At 41.7% G+C, this 8,690-nt stretch overlaps 1 non-coding gene across 1 annotated transcript; it reads left to right on the top strand.

The window, feature by feature from the left end:
- Positions 1 to 1,495: 1,495 nt before the first annotated feature.
- LOC136885830 (5.8S ribosomal RNA) lies at positions 1,496 to 1,650 on the top strand. The gene has a single exon (XR_010861626.1). It is a non-coding gene; the product is annotated as a 5.8S ribosomal RNA (ribosomal RNA).
- Positions 1,651 to 8,690: the final 7,040 nt, after the last annotated feature.

The raw sequence follows: 8,690 nt of genomic DNA, 5'->3' as shown, positions 1-8,690 counted from the left end.
ACTGTAGATTGCGGCCCGAGGTCAGCAACGAAGATCATCAACCTCCGGATGGCAGAGCGCATTGTTTTAGGTGCAATGTGTGTGGTAAAATCCTGGCCGGGAAGTTGGGCCTCTTGCGACATCTGAAGAGACACAAAGAGTATCGTGCCTGCAAGTGTGATCACTGTGGAAAGCTATTCGGCAGTGGAAGCAGCTTATTGGAACACCTGAGTATGCACCCGCTCTTAGAATGCGAAATTTGTGATAAATGCTTTACAAAGAGGACGATGCTGACGGAGCACTTGGAGTTACATAAAAGTAATTTACGAAACGAATGCTCAGTATGTCATAAAAAGTTCAGGAATTCGTGGCACTTAACCAACCACATTCGATCTCATACAGGCTTGAAGCCACATTCCTGCAACATCTGTGGGATATCCTTCAGCATCAAAGGCAATCTGGCAGTTCACATGCGGTCCCACACAGGCGAAAAGCCTTACTGGTGCAATGTGTGTGGTAAATTCTTCAGACGGAAATTTCATCTAACATACCACATGCTCACTCACACAGGCGACAAGCCAAATTATTGTAAAATCTGTGGCAAGTCATTCAGCACGAAATCTAACCTAGAACGTCACGTGCGGACACACACGGGCATCAAGCCACACTGCTGCAATATCTGTGGCAAATCCTTCAGCCAGAAAGCCGGCGTAACGGATCATATGCCGACTCATATAGGCGAAAAGCCCTTCTTTTGCAGTATCTGTGGCAAGTCCTTCAGACAGCGATTCAACTTTTCACATCATATGCGGACTCACACAGGCGAGAAGATTTTCTGTTGCAATGTTTGTGGCAAGTCCTTCAACAGTAAAGCCCATCTAGTATTACACGTAAGGACTCACACGGGCGACAGGCCGTACTCATGCAATGCCTGTGGAAAATCCTTCACCCAGAAAGGCAACTTAGCATATCACATTCGAACTCACACTCACGAGAAGCCATACTTCTGCAGTGTCTGTGGCAAGTCATTCAGCAGTAAATCCCACGCAGCCCTACACGTGCGGACTCACACAGGTGCAATGCCAAACTGATGTGATGTCTGTGGCAAATTCATCCAGAACGGGAACCTAGCAGGTAACATACGGATTCTCACGGGCTTGTAGCCACACTGGTGCAGTATTTCTTCCAGAGAATTGTACCCTCACAACAAATGTGGACGAACTCAGACGAGAACCCATACTGTGAACTGTCCATGGCAAATTTTTCAGCCAGAAAGTCTATCATAGAGCTCGCATGCGAATGCTGTTAAGGCACTCGAATGCTCATTATTGCGTCAAAATATTCAAAGTATAATGTAACAACCCTTCACATGTGCGACTTCAGCCCGGCGGGCAGCTTTTAAATGAACGCAACGCCCATGCTCGAAACACTTCTTAGCTCTGTGATGAGAAACACATGAAAATGATTGTTTCTCCTCCACTCACCGTGGAGAGAACGATCGAAAAATGAAAAAAACAACCCTGAACGGTGGATCACTCGGCTCGTGGGTTGATGAAGAACACAGGAAATTGCGCGTCGTCATGTGAACTGCAGGATACATGAACGTCGACATTTTGAACGCACATTGCGGTCCATCCATTCCGTTCCCTGACCACGCCTGGCTGAGGGTCGGTTGCTAAAACTGAACGCGGCATTGCGTTCGAACGGTGGGAGCTGAACCACACTGGAGAGTTGCCGCACTGCTCCGTGTTTTGTGTGCAAATCTTTCGCACGCAGTTGGTGCACACAGGCGAGACGGCGCACCAGCGTCACTTCACACCGGTTTGAAGCCGCACGAGATTAAATAATAATGTTATTTTGCTTTACATCCCACTAACTACTGTAAGAGAGTTCGATGTTCCACACGATCTTCTCCAATTCTGTAGATATCGCCAGGAACATGCGATCGCACGCCGCAGGGATGTAATAAGTTCTTCATCCAGAACGGCACTTTTTAGGCAAACCTCATGGTGTACGCCGGAGTGCGGTTCGTCCCTTTGTGCCATTTTCTCTGAGATGGGATCTTCTGTTGACATAATGCCAGGTCAGTGTGCGAAAGGATCAAAGGACATTTCATGATTTATCTCCTCATCAATCACAGATACGAAGTATATCACACCCGCTTGTTCTCAGCCTCGGACGACGCTTTCTCTGTTTTCGGACTTCAGCAGAAGTGTGCTCATTAACACTCATTGAAGAGCCGTCCAGTTGCGAGAATATGAAATAATCCGTATGAGCACGGAAGAATCATATGGCAAAGGCAGGTAGTAAAAGACTGGAAGCGCAGGAAAATGTATTCAAACGTATGAAAAAATATTTCAAGGGGATAAATAAGTGCCAAATCAAGTCATAATAGGGTATGCAATTGAAGAAATTGTTCCTGAAAACTGAGCACACCTTTGATCTCTTTCCTACATGTCACTAGTGTGTTCTTTTAATAATGAGTAGACCTGTAGCTCAAAACTGTATCTGTTCCCTCGACTCTTGAACAATAATATTTTGTCTGTCAACCTGTTCTGAATGCTAATTGAAAATTCAACTTCAGTGACCGTAGCTCTTCATGAAGTTCACGTAGTTCTGGAGGAAGCGTGCGTAGGTAAGGACTTGTATGTGAGAGGTGCAGTATACTTGTCTGTAAGTTTCTCCATTTTTAACGGGTGGCAGAGAATTGGCACTTGCGTTTCGCTAATGGAACCTCAAATAAGTCACTAAAAATCTATTATACCTCAGCGTTGCATGTGTTGAAGAGACGTAGTGAATACTGAACCCTTTCTGTCATGTCAAACTGATATTTGCCTGTTCCATGTCTTCAGCATGAATTGTCAACTCTTGTGTATCAAGGGATGTTAATGGCTCTTCGTCACTTCCAGACATTACAATCGGGTACCAAGGAAGGCCTACTTACTTAAATTAAATGCTTACATAATGTGACTATGTTTATTCAATCAAAAACAATGAAATATGATGGCGGGTGTGTTTACAAATATGGCTATAAACAGTGGTATCCGGTCAGTGACATTAATATAACGCTGCGGCTGGACGATTTCAGGATGAAATTAATGTCCACCACAAAGAAAGCTTGAAGGGATATTTATAGAAAACCACTTTGTGGTTAACTAGAAAACAACATCATGAGATGTCCGACTCGTGGGCTGAACGGTCAGCGTACTGGCCTTCGGTTCGGAGGGTCCCGGGTTGGATTCCCGGCGGGTCGGGGATTTTAACCTTAATTGGTTAATTCCCATGGCATAGGAGCTGAGTGTTTGTGTTGTCTTCATCATTTCATTCTCATCACGTAGCGCAGGTCGCCTACAGGCGTCAAATAGAAAGACCTGCACCTGGCGAGCCGAACCTGTCCTGGGATATCCCAGCACTAAAAGCCATACACCATTTCAACATCATGAGATTCAATCTGCTGTGCATTGTGCTTCCTGTTTCACAATCATCTAAATATCAGGAAGTGATCGCCAGACCTTTTTAATTGAGGCTGTCCACTATCTGACCATCAGCATAGGATGAGTAACCTGGACCCTCAGTTGAATCTGAGTAACCTCCAATTTACATCATTCAGCTATCATGGTCATCCAATAAAATTAATGTTTGTTGTTGCTATTTGGCTTTACATCGCAGCAACACAGATAGGTGTTATGGCGACGATGGGAGAGGAAAGGCCTAGGAATGGGAAGGAAGCGGCCATGGCCTTAATTAAGGTAGATCTCCAGCATTTGCCCTGTGTGAAAAAGGAGAAACCACGGAAATCCATCTTCAAGGCTGCCGACAGTGGGGTTCGAACCCACTATCTCCCGGATGTGAGCTTACAACTGCGCGCTTCTAACCGCATGGCCAACTCGCCCGGTAAAATTAATGTTTAAGGTTAAAGAAACGTGCCTGATGACCAAAGTGAAGCCTTATTGAATTTAAGTTAATTAAACGTGGCTGATGACCAAAGTGACCTTTCACTGAATTTAATGGAACGTGCTTAATGAACAAAGTGGTTAATAACATGGAAGATTATTGTGTTAAAATAACTCCATGTGATCCAGGGAGATGTCGGAAGCGAAAAGCATTTCCGTGCAACCAGAAAAGTGAGAGAGAAAAAGGATAAGGTAAGTATGTTTAGATGTTTAGCTATGATATTTTATACTCTACGTTAGTACTATTTTGAGTCAAAGCTATAATATTCTGACAATAATGTTTATTATTGTTACAGATATTCTGAAAAATTCATTGCCGCTTAATCCAACTTGCAATCATGCTGAGAATCCACGTCATGCATTTCAATATAAGCGCCTTACTATGCACGACATCAAACATTTCCATGAAGTGTTCTATTCTACACCTGAAAAAAGGTTCAGGATAGTTTCATACTGAGATGCACTGTGCCAATAACACCCAAGCATGTTTTCATTGTCAAGATGTATTTGGTGAACCATACCTAATACAATTACCATTATTCTTGAGCTTACATTTTTAAAAAGCTTTTCATTATTGAAATATGTCATTATTAATGCAACATACTTGATTGCAGAGACTTAACTTCTCATTCATGTACCTGACACAATTTTGAATTGATGATTATTACCATCTTCCAACCAAAACCCTCCTAGTCAAAATAAAATCCATATTACATCGAAAATAATAGGTATACGTTTATTTTTCTTTACTCATATTATTTCAAAACCCCTTACACATCACTTCTCCAGTACACACATGATAACTACAAATTGTAAAGCAGAGTCACGTTTTTCTCAATTTCTGAAAATGTTGTCAGTGTGGGTATGGCGGCTATTGTATATTATGTCCTCATATCAAGAAGTGGAAAACCTAAATATCTAAGGACATCCTTCTGACACCAAAACAGTTAATAAATGCTCAGTGGGAATATGAACTATGATTGTGTTATGGAAATATCGAAACTGGAATACAAACTCGAATGCATGGAACTGTGTCTGAGAATCCACTCTACCATTTTCCTACGCAATAGAATTGAAATGTAAATACTCCCCATTTATTTTAACATCACTAATATTGTAACACGCCCTTCTGTTTCCGAACAGGGCCCGCCTCATATAAATGAGAACACCTGTTATATCGTCAAACAGATTTATACCTGCCGCTCTCCACTGGCTTAAAGTGAGCAAACATATCCCCACGGAGAGCCTTTTACTACAGCACAAATCTACGTCGAAATCCTTGTATTATCAGAAAATATATCAGTTAACATTATTGCCTTCACGAATGAACTCATGTCTAATGGGATCTGTGGAATATGATATGCATTTCACTGGTATTAATGGAGGTATTAGGTGAACAACGGATCCCTCTGGATGTAGGATCCTATTCTATGTTCAAACCATGGACCTTATCATATTTCAAAGCATTACGTCCTGACGTATTTCCCTCGGGCCTTTTTACAAAGAAACCTCAGCATTATCTACACTGTTACCTCTTGGATATCCACTAGGAACATGTCTCACAGAGTCATATGGTTTTATAATTACATGGACAAATAGAACATATCTACCACCGACAGTTATGGACAGTTACAAAGTTTCTCATTTCACTTGGAAATACAATACTCCAGATGCATGTGATAACGACTTCAACATCGACTCCAAACCTCATTAGACTGAACCACGTGCTATCACCTCCCGACTAATTTATCGCAGAATGACCTTTCACAATACAAAGCATACCACATGGATAAAAACATTTACTCATTCCATTACTTATTATTTCAGAATATTGTGCCCAATTAAGGAGCGCGATTGTACTTATTTTGCAGATGAGTTTGCTTTTTTTCTCTTCCCAGATTCTCTTCTTCCCTCGCTGTGTTTTTCATCCGTTATTCCGTCCATGCAGTGGTGTTTTCATTTTGGGTTTTAAGCAACGTTGTAATGTATCTGGTATGCTGATTTCGTGAAGGTCGTTTTTAATTTCAATTATCCAGTTATTCTTGACTTTTAGTGAGGAGGCATAATTAAATATCTTTTTAGCGAGTCTTTCGTCATCCATTCCTTGAATATAGTAATTAAATTTCAATCGCCTTTTTCCAGTTGTATCTGATAATTTCTCAGTATGTTGGTATAACTCCGGAGACCTCCTGTTCATCCACACTCCTATGCATACTGGGCCAAATATTTCAATGAGGATTTCTCTCTCTAGTTTTTCGACACTTTTGGATAATGATCTTTCTACAGTGATCAAGGTTTCTGACGTGTGTGTTATAATATTTTAATTTTGCGTTCCGGGGTTTTGATTTTTTGTTGTACTTTTTCCATGTGATTCTATGGCCTACTCTTAATATAAAAATCTCTCTCTGTTTGCTTCATGATTTAATGCAAACGGTTGGATGATTTCCACAAATATTAGAAATTATTTAGCTGAGAAATTTTGCCAAACTGAGTTACCAGATTTTGTTTGTGTGATTATCGAGTAGATAATTCCATGTATCGGGTTTTCTAATATGAGATTTAGATTCGTTTTAGGTGCAATTGCATGAAGATCTTCCGGGGACTGAATTCATTCTTGCCTATTGTTGGATAGAATAACTAGACCATATGGGAAGGCAAAACATTTGATATGAATTTGATCATTACCTATCTTGCCAGAAAATGTCTTGAGGCAACCTCTAATGCTAAATACCTTACTTATACTGCTGAGATCATGTTTGTGGGTTACTGTAGTCACGTCCTAGTTCGTGAACCATGGACAACGGCTGAGTGGCCTAGTAAGTGGTCCTGAGAGTCGGGATACTAGTTGCTATGGAATGGGAGTGGGCATCTCGGCATATTCTGAGTCGTGGCCCTCCTTGTGCTCAGGCGGCTAGGACTATATAATTCACCGGTGGTCCATAACCCGTCAGAGGAGAGATCCTCACTTGGACTATGTGCAAGTAGGGCAGCATCCTGCTTCATGAATTTACCGAGCTCAGAACACTTTAAGCAAGCCTCGGACCTATGGGAGTAATGGAGTCCCACTCCCATTTGACAGGCGAGGGACTCCTTGGAAACAACTTGGCGAACGAAATGGAATTCGATGGGGAGCTATCAGTATTAATGGGGCTTATGGAAGAATGAAAGTCGAACTGGCTGAGTCAGCAAAGAGGATGCATCCGGATGTGCTAGGTGTAAGTGATATTCGGGTAAGGGGAGATATTGAGGAAAAGATAGGAGATTATAAAGTGTACTTGACGGGTGTTAGAAAGGGAAGGGCAGAGTCTGGGGTAGGGCTCTTTATCAGGAATACCATTGCATACAACATAGTTTCTGTTAGGCACGTTAATGAGCGAATGATGTGTGTAGATTTGTCAGTGGGAGGAATCAGGACAAGAATTGTGTCCGTGTATTCACCATGTGAGGGTGCAGATGAGGATGAAGTTGAAAAGTTTTATGAAGCATTGAGTGACATCGTGGTCAGGGTCAACAGCAAGGATAGAATAGTGCTAATGGACGATTTCAATGCGAGAGTTGGGAATAGAACTGAAGGATACGAAAGGGTGATTGGTAAATGTGGGGAAGATATGGAAGCTAATGGGAATGGGAAGCGTTTGCTGGACTTCTGTGCTAGTATGGGTTTAGCTGTTACGAATACATTCTTCAAGCATAAGGCTATTCACCGCTACACATGGGAGGCTAGGGGTACCAGATCCATAACAGACTATATCTTAACAGACTTTGAATTCAGGAAATCTGTTAGGAATGTACGAATTTTTCGCGGTTTTTTCGATTATACAGACCACTATCTGATCTGTAGTGAACTAAGTATCTCTAGGCCTAGGGTAGAGAAAGTGAAATCTGTCTGCAAACGAATAAGGGTAGAAAGTCTCCAGGATGAGGAAATTAGACAGAAGTACATGATATGATTAGTGAGAAGTTTCGAACAGTAGACAGTAAGCAGCTTCAGGATATAGAAAGTGAATGGGTGGCATACAGGAATGCTGTAATAGAAACAGCAAGGGAATGCCTAGGAACAACTGTGTATAAAGATGGGAAAAGGCGAACATCTTGGTGGAATGATGAAGTGAGAGCAGCCTGTAAACGTAAAAAGAAGGCTTATCAAAAATGGCTCCAAACAAGGGCCAAGGCAGACAGGGATTGGTACGTAGATGAAAGAAACAGAGCGAAACAAATAGTTGTTGAATTCAAAAAGAAGTCATGGGAAGATTTTGGTAATAACCTGGAAAGGCTAGGTCAAGCAGCAGGGAAACCTTTCTGGACAGTAATAAAGAATCTTAGGAAGGGAGGGAAAAAGGAAATGAACAGTGTTTTGAGTAATTCAGGTGAATTCATAAAAGATCCCAGGGAATCACTGGAGAGGTGGAGGGAATATTTTGAACATCTTCTCAATGTAAAAAGAAATCATCATGGTGGTGTTGCAAAACGCCAAGCTTGTGGGGAGGAGGAAAAGGATGTTGGTGAAATTATGCTTGAGGAAGTGGAAAGGATAGTAAATAAACTCCACACTCATAAGGCTGCAGGAATAGATGAAATTAGACCTGAAATGGTGAAGTACAGTGGGAAGGCAGGGATGAAATGGCTTCATAGACTAGTAAAATTAGCGTGGAGTGTTGGTAAGGTACCTTCAGATTGGACAAAAGCAGTGATTGCACCTATCTATAAGCAAGGGAACAGGAAGGATTGCAACAACTATCGAGGTATCTTATTGATTAG

The sequence above is a fragment of the Anabrus simplex genome, chromosome 14 (assembly GCF_040414725.1).
Source record: "Anabrus simplex isolate iqAnaSimp1 chromosome 14, ASM4041472v1, whole genome shotgun sequence".
In the NCBI taxonomy this organism is placed as follows: Eukaryota; Metazoa; Arthropoda; class Insecta; order Orthoptera; family Tettigoniidae; genus Anabrus; species Anabrus simplex.
Note: the sequence above shows the minus strand (reverse complement) of the source record. Positions and strands in the feature narration are given on the sequence as shown.